Source organism: Oreochromis aureus, linkage group 23, assembly GCF_013358895.1.
Source record: "Oreochromis aureus strain Israel breed Guangdong linkage group 23, ZZ_aureus, whole genome shotgun sequence".
Taxonomy (NCBI): Eukaryota; Metazoa; Chordata; class Actinopteri; order Cichliformes; family Cichlidae; genus Oreochromis; species Oreochromis aureus.
Window position 1 is genome coordinate 27,100,523 of NC_052963.1, and position 9,599 is coordinate 27,110,121.

At 44.5% G+C, this 9,599-nt stretch overlaps 1 pseudogene; it reads left to right on the plus strand.

The window, feature by feature from the left end:
* The first annotated feature begins 7,147 nt into the window (after positions 1-7,147).
* LOC116325037 lies at positions 7,148-7,266 on the plus strand (annotated as a pseudogene).
* The last annotated feature ends 2,333 nt before the right edge of the window (positions 7,267-9,599 follow it).

Below are 9,599 nucleotides of genomic sequence, written 5' to 3' on the forward strand. Positions count from 1 at the left end.
TTGCTGAGCTTGTAGTAATAACTGGATGATATTGAGAAATAAAGAAAAACCCTGCAGTTTATCTAACTTCCATTTGAGGTAGACTCCTAAAGTGAGTCAGTTGCATGTTACAGGAAATAATGGACCCATCTTGCGTATCACCAACATTTCAGACTGCTGGTCATGTAATGGTGTGGGGTTTAATTTCGTGGCACTCTTTGTGCTCATTAGTACCAAGGGAGCATTGTTTAACCAATGCCTCTCCTTCTTTTAGTACCAAGGGAGCATTGTTTAACCAATGCCTCTCCTTCTTTTAGTACCAAGGGAGCATTGTTTAACCAATGCCTCTCCTTCTTTTAGTACCAAGGGAGCATTGTTTAACCACCAGAGCCTACCTGCTGAATATTGTTGCTGACCATGTCCATCCCTTTATGACCACAGCCTACCCCTCTTGTGATACCAGCTTCCAGCAGGATTCACCATTTCACAAAGCTGAAATCAAACTGGTTTCATGTTAAGTTCACTATACTCAAATGGCCTCCATTGTCACAAGATTTCAATTCAGTCTTGGGATGGAATGTGAGATTCGCATGGATTTGCAGTTGAAAAATCTGTAGCAACTGTGTGATACTATCATCTAAATATGGAGCAAAATCTCTGAAGAATGTTTATAAACATCCCATTTGAATGAGTTTCAGATGGTTTGAAAAGGTTGTTACTGCTTTTTAATCTTTCTACCATAAAAATCTGTTAGCGGCACTTGCTACAATTTGTTGCAAATGGAGAAGTGGTTCATATGTCAAAACTCACCAAGGCTGCAGCATAGAACAAGAACTATTGTTATCAGCTCTTCTCCTACACAGTGGAGATGAAGTCTGTCTATACATTGGAGAAGCAGGTGATTATGCTGTTATTTATTGTTACAGAGTCCATATGATGCTATCAAATAATTTACTTAAGACAGTTTGGGTGTATCTATTGATAAGTACCATGGACACAGTAAATATATTCTAACGCGCTATGTTTTGTCAGTGTGTTCTTGTGCATGATGAGCAGTGATAGGAATAACGTCGTTATAAGTAACGGCGTTACTAACAGCGTTTCTTTTTTCAGTAATGAGTAATCTAACTACTGTAGTTTTCGGGTCATAAGCCGCTACTTTTTCCCCACACTGTGAGCACTGTGGCTTATACTGACGTGCGGCTAATGCATATTTTTTTTCATGCAGCCAAAAACATTTTTGCCTGGTAACAGTAGACCAATCAAAATAAGTAGTATATATACGGTATATATTTTTATCGGTTGTTAAGAGACGTTGTAATATTGTTTGTGCACTGTTCCGTAAAAAAACCATAAGCAACATAATTTGTGTGTTACTGATACGTACGTTTACTTAAAGGTAGCCGTGTTACAGGCGCTGGTCGAGGAAAAAAAACATTTGCAGTATGTATTTTTGTATGTTACCATAACGTTTATGTTACCATGTTTATGTTACCTTACGGATTAAATTAAACATTAAAAATCCTCATGTGTAATATTTCTGTGTAAATATCTCATATTACAAGTGAAACGCATACGGCTTAAAATCCGGTGCGGCCTGTACACGTACAAAATTGATTTTCTTTCTACAATTAGAGCATGCGGCTTTTAGTCAGGTGCGCTCTGTATTACGGGATTTACGGTAATTACTATTTCTATCGTTACAACGTCGTTACCATTACTAACAAGAAAATGCGTTACTATTTTTCAACAAACAGATGGTTGAAGCTGTGTTCAGCTTACCGCACATTATATCAGTTGCACGGAAGTAGCTGTAAGTAATCTGGGCGCTACAGCTTTAAGCAGCTGCGCGGGCTCCCGCAGATTCACCTCTCATCTGAGAAGCGAAACGTCTTCAAGCAACTTAAAGAAGTCCAGACGCTTTTCTTTCCAAGCTCCTTAGACTTGCAGTATTTAACTTATTTGTTTTTTAAGCCCAACAATTTCTAATATTACACTGCAACAGGTGGCGGGTGGTAGTAACTATGTAATCAAGCTCTAAACCACTACATTTAATGAAGTCCAGGCCCTGCTAGACATTCAGGACATCTGATTTGATGGTTGTAGGGCATTGCCCATGATGTGTAAATAGATTATAAGAAACTTGTCATGTTTTGACTCAAAATTGACAGAGAAAATAGACCTAAAATTTTTATATATTTTATTCTAACGCAAAAGTGGATTTACTTGGAAGAAGTAAATAGCTTGAAAGGGAGGTTTCACAGCAGGAACGTTACTGTAAGCTTTAACAGAGAAAAGCCAACCTGTTATAAGTGGCCAAGGTGACTATGAAGCAATAGCCTTGAACTTGTGACTTAATTCAAAGGTTCCAGACTGGAATTAAAGTTTCAGAGGGGTTATCAGTAGGCAGGCAGGATTCTAACATGCCTGGGAATGCAATGGTAGAAGGTGGGCAGGCATGTGAGTTACAGGTAAGTACTTTCCATTCCTTTGCAGGTACAGACATCAACATACCTGTTGATTAGGCTCAGGTTAGAGTGGCAGGTTTGTCCATTCAAACTGTCTTCGAATGGATGACTAGAAAGATAGCACAATAAATTGCTAGTTTCAAAGATTGCTTGATTACTACCATACTAGTGACAATAATCTGGTGGAGAACAGCAGTAGCCAGCCAGCCTTAAAATAGCATTCTAATGCGTTAACTCGGAGCAGGTGCAGGAAGGAAAGTACAGGAAAGAGAAGCTCCTGTGGACCAGGCCAGGCAGACCAGCTTCTGGGGAAGTTCCTGGACATTCAACTACAAAGTTAAAGCAGTATTTACTTTTTTTTTTTACTTTTTTCATGGTAAATTGACTCATTCTTGTACAATTCTTTTCTATTCCACTTGAGTACTTAAATCACAAAATATCTTATGCAGCAATTTACACGCACTTTTTTCCATGTCTAAGTGGTCTATCTAACACATTCACACAACAATGGATTTACTGAGAGGAACTTGGGGTTCGGTATCTTGCTGAATGATACTGTAGCCTACAGACTGGAACAGCCAGGGATGACACCACCAACCTTCCAATTAGTACCTCTAACTTCATCCAGAAAATGGAATATCATCTCCAGATGTCAACTTGCTAGCTAAATTCCTGCTAACGCTGACCTCTGTTAAACTTCATCAGTTGTCTTCTTTCGTGTATGTCTTTTCATTAAACTTTACTGTAACACCTGGGAGAACAGCTACACTGATCATTATATTGGCGATTAAAGAATGTAGACTGTTTTTAACTCTTAGGAACTTTCAGTTTTATTGACTGGATAATTGAGCAATGCTAATAACCAACCAAAGGTTGCTTAGTGAAACACCTGACTGACAAAGTTTATGTCAGCAGTGGAACACTTGAAAGGTTTTTGATATCAGCTCCAAACTTTTGGTTGAAACTGGTGAGTCTGGATTCAAAACAATGCTCGTAACAAATTCTTAGATGATCTAAGAAACTTTTACCAAATCTTGCAGAGATCAAGAAGATTCCTGTTCTGAAAATAACTCCGGGCAAAGACTGAATCTTTGCCCGTGGCCTCACATTCAGGCTTCTGCAGTTTCCCATACAGCCTCAGAGTCGACTTGCGCTCGGATGCCGGCTGTTTCCAGCACACACTCCTCTCCAGCGCTGTGTACACAGACAGGCTATTCATCTTTCCCTTCACCAACATCAATAAATGATGGCTGCTCTCTCTCTCCCTCTCTCTGTTTAAATATTCATCGGCAGCGCTGCTCGTCTCGCTCGCTAAACAGCCTCGCATGCTTGCCAGCCAGACGAACCACACACACATACACACACAGATACACACACGCACACAATCCCTGAGGCGCATTAGCAATTCAATCCGTCGTCTTCAGCATCGTGTTAGGCAGCCACACACACACACACACATACACGGAGGCGTTTACAGGCACACAATCACGGTTACACACTCATTATATACACACACACAGAGAAAACCACACACAAAAAGCCGGAGAGTAAGCGGCGGCTTTGACAGAGCTGCATGAAAGTGTGTGCCTCTGATGGGGGAGGTGAGGGTGATGAAACCCAATGCCGCTGGACGCCTCGTTTATCATCACTTAAAGGAACAGTCCGTCATGCTAGGAAGTTTCCCAGAATTATTAATTTTAAAAAATCTATTCATGTTTTAACTCTAAACTGAATTAGAGACACAACTGAAACTGCTGCTGGAGTCATCGTGTCCTTCGAGAGGAAAAGATGTTTAAGGCTTTGATAAAAACACTGCGATGTGTTTGAGCAGCACTTTGAAGCAATGAAAAAAATGAAGCTGAAGCTGGAGTGCTGAAGGCATACAACATATTTCCACCAACATTAACGCCCAAACACACACACACACAGCTGGTTCATATTCACATCACTCTGTATTCATCCCCACCTCTTTCACGTGTTCGGTCTTTAAGACTTTTTTTTTTTCCTCGCTAATTAAGCTCAGTTTGTTGCCATGGAGTTTCACAATAATGGAATATGTCTGTGTTCATTGTTGGCGGGTCAGTGAAAACCACATTTTAAAAAGCAGGAACGCACATGAAGGTTCCTTCACAAACCAGCTAGATCACTGATTAAACGCAGAAACTAATATGTCTGTGAAGGTTCTCAGTCATCCAGGTCATCGTAGTCAAAGGAGTTTGCAAAGAAAAGCGTCTGGACTTCTTTAAGTTGCTTGAAGAAGTTTCACCTCTCATCCGAGAAGCTTCTTCAGTTCTAAGGTCAAATGGCCGAGAGTCCCAGATTTAAACCCAGTGGGAGTATCCCCCCAAAGAGGGACAAAGGACCCCCTGGTGATCCTCTAATCACATGCGCCAAGGTGTGAAAGTGGGTGTGGGACCTAATCAGCCAGGGTTTCGGGTGAGCTCATTGTGAAACCTGGCCCCACCTTGTCATGTGAATTCGCTGCACTGTACAGCATACACAACGTGGTGTATGCTGTACAGTGCAGCGAGGAATGCCCAGACCTCTACATTGGCGAGACCAAACAGCCACTTCACAAGCGCATGGCACAACATAGAAGAGCCACCTCCACGGGACAAGACTCAGCAGTCCATCTGCATCTTAAGGATAAAGGTCACTCTTTCGAGGATGCCAATGTTCACATTTTTGACAGAGAGGACAGATGGTTTGAAAGAGGAGTGAAAGAGGCCATCTATGTCCACTGTGAGCGACCATCTTTGAACAGAGGCGGTGGTTTACGACACCAACTGTCTGCCATCTATAATTCAGTTTTGAGTTCCCTCCCCAGACGCCTTAACGCCCACTCACATCCTGGGCCATCTGACCTCAGGAATTCACATGACAAGGTGGGGCCAGGTTTCACAATGAGCTCACCCGAAACCCTGGCTGATTAGGTCCCACACCCGCTTTCACACCTTGGCGCATGTGATTAGAGGATCACCAGGGGGTCCTTTGTCCCTCTTTGGGGGGATACTCCCACTGGGTTTAAATTTGGGACTCTCGGCCATTTGACCTTAGAACTGAAGAAGCTTCTCGGATGAGAGGTGAAACGTCTTCAAGCAACTCAAAGAAGTCCAGACGCTTTTCTTTGCAAACTCCTTTGACCCCGCAGGAACTAATCAATATAAAATTAAACCAATATGAAATCATAGTAAGAAAGGACATAGCCATCATTACATCACTTGCTGGTTTGTAGACTTGGCTTAATGGTTACCACCATGTTAGTTGGAAGCCAGAAGTGACCTTATTTGGAAGAGAAAATGGAGTGCGAAGTTCACAGCTGTTGCTAGCAAACTTAGTACGCTGCATCCATAAACTAATAAAATTTTATTTTCACTCACAAAAACTAGAGTACAGACTTCTTAGACAGTCTGTTAGTAAATTAACCTCACAGCATCCATATTTCTTGAGTTAATTATATTAAAAATAATCCAAAAGGCTCCATCAGGACAAAATCAGTCCAGATGTTGAGTTCAGGGACTCTGGTTAGCTGAGATGAAGCCTAGAAGATGGCTGGGGTTCAGGTGTAACCATTTTAATTACATTATTGTTTATAGATTTCAATAAAAACCTTGTCATAAGACTACAGATTGTTTTGAGAATGTATTTTATCAAATGCCATCTTCATGCAACCAAATCACATTCAAACGTAATTTTTCAGTAAGACAGGAACCTGAAAACTTTCATTACGAAAAGTATGAGCATGCCTGCAGATTTTACATATTTGTTTAGAACTGTAGCATTTCATCTGGGTAAGCAAGGCATTCAGTGCTTGTCCAGTGAAATTTTAAAAATGTTTTTATTCTTTTTTGTTGGAGTTGGGGGGCTTTTTAGCCTTTATTTTGACAAGACAATGGAGAGAAGATAGGAAAGCTGGGAGAAAGACAGTGAATGACATTGGAGTGTAATCAGTCATAAACTGAACAAGCTGAACAGAACTGTGACAAATTAGTACAAACCAAACATGGAGAAGTGGAGAAGGCCATTTTTTCCTTAGACTCTGGAGACAAGGAAATCTGCCAGTAGCCCATGGTTTAATCCAGTTTTGTGAAAAAGCAAGCAGTAGCCCACACCCCCCAACACACTCCTGTCCCAGTCTGTGTGACCCTTGGTGAGTCAATTGCAGCACCTGCAGCCACTGGTACCTGGGAAGAGACAGCAGAGAGGAACAGGTTAGTCTGATGTCTCGGCAGACGCCTCTACAGCAGAAGCCTCCTCGGGACCAGAACTGGTCGAGCTGCCAGATGGTCCTTCGCCAGTGTGACTGCCACCTCCAGGCTTGCCAGCCGTTGGCAGCAGAACCATTCCGCTTTCCTCCCCGGGAGCCTCTCTATATACTGCTCCAGCACAACCAGCACAATCCTGCTCTTCCTGAGTTTTGCCACCACTGTAAATAGCAAGAACCCGGAACGCACACAGTGTCTTGTGATGGCGGCAGCTTTTCAGTTGTCAACACATGCACACCTCTCTCTCCCCCAGGTTTGATTTTGGATTTAACAGGGAGTCAGTGAAGACAAGTCAAGATAGGAAAAATATCTATCTTTCTAGTTCCTGCCAGTACTCTTGCTGCAGCATTTTGGATCAACTGAAGGCTATTTAGGGAGTTTTTAGGATATCCTGATAATAATGAATTACAGTAGTCAAGCTCTAAAAGTGGTATGGCTTACGTCCATACCACCCTAAGCACGCCCACTCTCGTCTGATCTCGGAAGCTAAGCAGGGTTGGGCTTGGTTAGTGCTTGAAAGGGAGACCGCCTGGGAATACCAGGTGCTGTAAGCTTCCCCTCCAATAATCGCTACCTTATTGTGGTGGAGGGTTTTGTGTGTCCCAGGGATCCCAGGGGCTATGTTGTCTGGGGGCTTCTGCCCCCTGGTAGGGTTTCCCATGGCAAATTGGTCCTGGGTGAGGGACCAGACAAAGAGCGATTCAGAAGACCCCTATGAAAAGACCATCAAGGGAACAGTTCACGCCGCCCTGGAGCCAGGCCCGGGGAGGGTGCCCAAGGGCGAGCGTCTGGTGGCTGGGCCTTAGTCCATGGGGCCCGGCCGGGCACAGCCCGAAAAAGGGACATGGGCCCATCTTCCTGCAGGCCCACCACCCGCAGAAGGCACTGTAGGGGTCGGGTACAATGTGAGCCGGGCGGCAGCCAGGAGCGGAGGTCCTCACCTCTCTGGTGGGGAAGGAGACTGACCTAGTGTGTGAGGTTGAGAGGTACCGGCTAGATATAGTCGGGCTCACCTCAACGCATGGCCTGGGTTCTGGAACCAGCCTCCTGGAGAGGGGCTGGACTCTGTCTCAGTCTGGAGTTGCCCTTGGTGAGAGACGGCAGGCTGGGGTGGGTATCTTGGTATCCCCTCGGCTTGCTGCTGGTATGTTGGGGTTTCTCCCAGTGGACGTGAGGGTTTGTTCCCTTTGCCTTCGGGTCAGGGAATGGGTCCTGACCATCGTCTGCGCTTATGTGCCGAGCGGCAGTTCAGAGTACCCAGCCTTCTTGGAGTCCCTGGGTGGGGCACTGGAGGGTGCTCCTCCTGGGGACTCTGTTGTCCTACTGGGAGACTTCAATGCTCACGTGGGCAATGACAGCAAGACCTGGAAGGCCGTGATTGGGAGAAACGGCCTCCCGGATCTGAAACCGAGTGGTGTTTTGTTATTGGACTTCTGTGCAAAGCACAGTTTGGCCATAACGAACACCATGTTCGAACATAAGAGTGTCCATAAGTGCACTTGGCACCAGGACACTCTAGGCTACAGGTCGATGATCGATTTTGTAATCGTATCACCAGACCTGAGGCCATATGTTTTTGGACACTCGGGTAAAGAGAGGGGCTGAGCTGTCAACTGATCACCACCTGGTGGTGAGTTGGATCAGGTGGCGAGGGAGGACGCTGGACAACGTACAGTGAGGGTGTGCTGGGAACATCTAGCAGAGGCCCTGGTCCGTGAGATCTTCAACTCACACCTCCGGCAGAGCTTTAACAACATTCCGAAGGAGACTGGGGACATTGAGTCCCAATGGACCATGTTCAGCACCTCCATTGACGAAGCCACTGCACTGAGCTGCGGCCGCAAGGTAGTTGGTGCCTGTCGTGGTGGTAATCCCCAAACCAAATGGTGGACACCAGAGGTGAGGGGAGCCATCAAGCTGAAGAAGGGTCAGGGACGAGTTCCTGCCCCAAGTGGAGGAGTTTAAGTATCTCGGGGTCTTGTTCACGAGTGATGGGAGGGGAGATTATATCTCTCGGCTGGCCTGGGAACGCCTTGGTGTTCCCCCGGAAAAGCTGGAGGAGATGGCTGGGGAGAGGGAGGTCTGGGCTTCTCTGCTTGGGCTGCTGCCCCCGCGACCCGGCCCCGGATAAGTGGAAGAAAATGGATGGATGGATGGATGGAAGCTCAAAAAGTAATAAATTCATAAACTAATTTTTCAGCATCACTCACTTCTGTTTACATTATACATGCTTCCCCTAGGCAGCATCATTAGAAGACATAGCATAAATTTTCACTGCTATGCAGATGACACGCAGCTCTATCTATCCACGAAGCCAGGTAACACACACCAATTAGTCAAACTGCAGGAATGTCTTAAAGACATAAAGACCTGGATGGTCGCTAACTTTATGCTTCTTAATTCAGATAAATCTGAGGTTATTGTACTCGGCCCTGAAAATCTTAGAAATATGGTATCTGACCAGATTCTTACTCTGGATGGCATTACCTTGGCCTCCAGTAATGCTGTGAGGAACCTTGGAGTCATTTTTGACCAGGACATGTCCTTCAACGCACATATTAAACAAATATGTAAGACTGCTTTCTTCCATTTGCGCAACATCTCTAAAGTTAGAAATATCCTGTCTCTTAGTGACGCTGAAAAACTAGTTCATGCATTTATTACTTCCAGGCTGGACTACTGTAATTCATTATTATCAGGATGTCCAAAAAACGCGCTGAAAAGTCTTCAGCTAATCCAAAATGCTGCAGCAAGAGTCCTGACAGGGACTAGAAAGAGAGAGCATATTTCTCCTGTTTTGGCTTCCCTTCATTGGCTTCCTGTTAAATCCAGAATTGAATTCAAAATCCTGCTCCTCACATACAAGGTCTTAAATAATCAGGCCCCA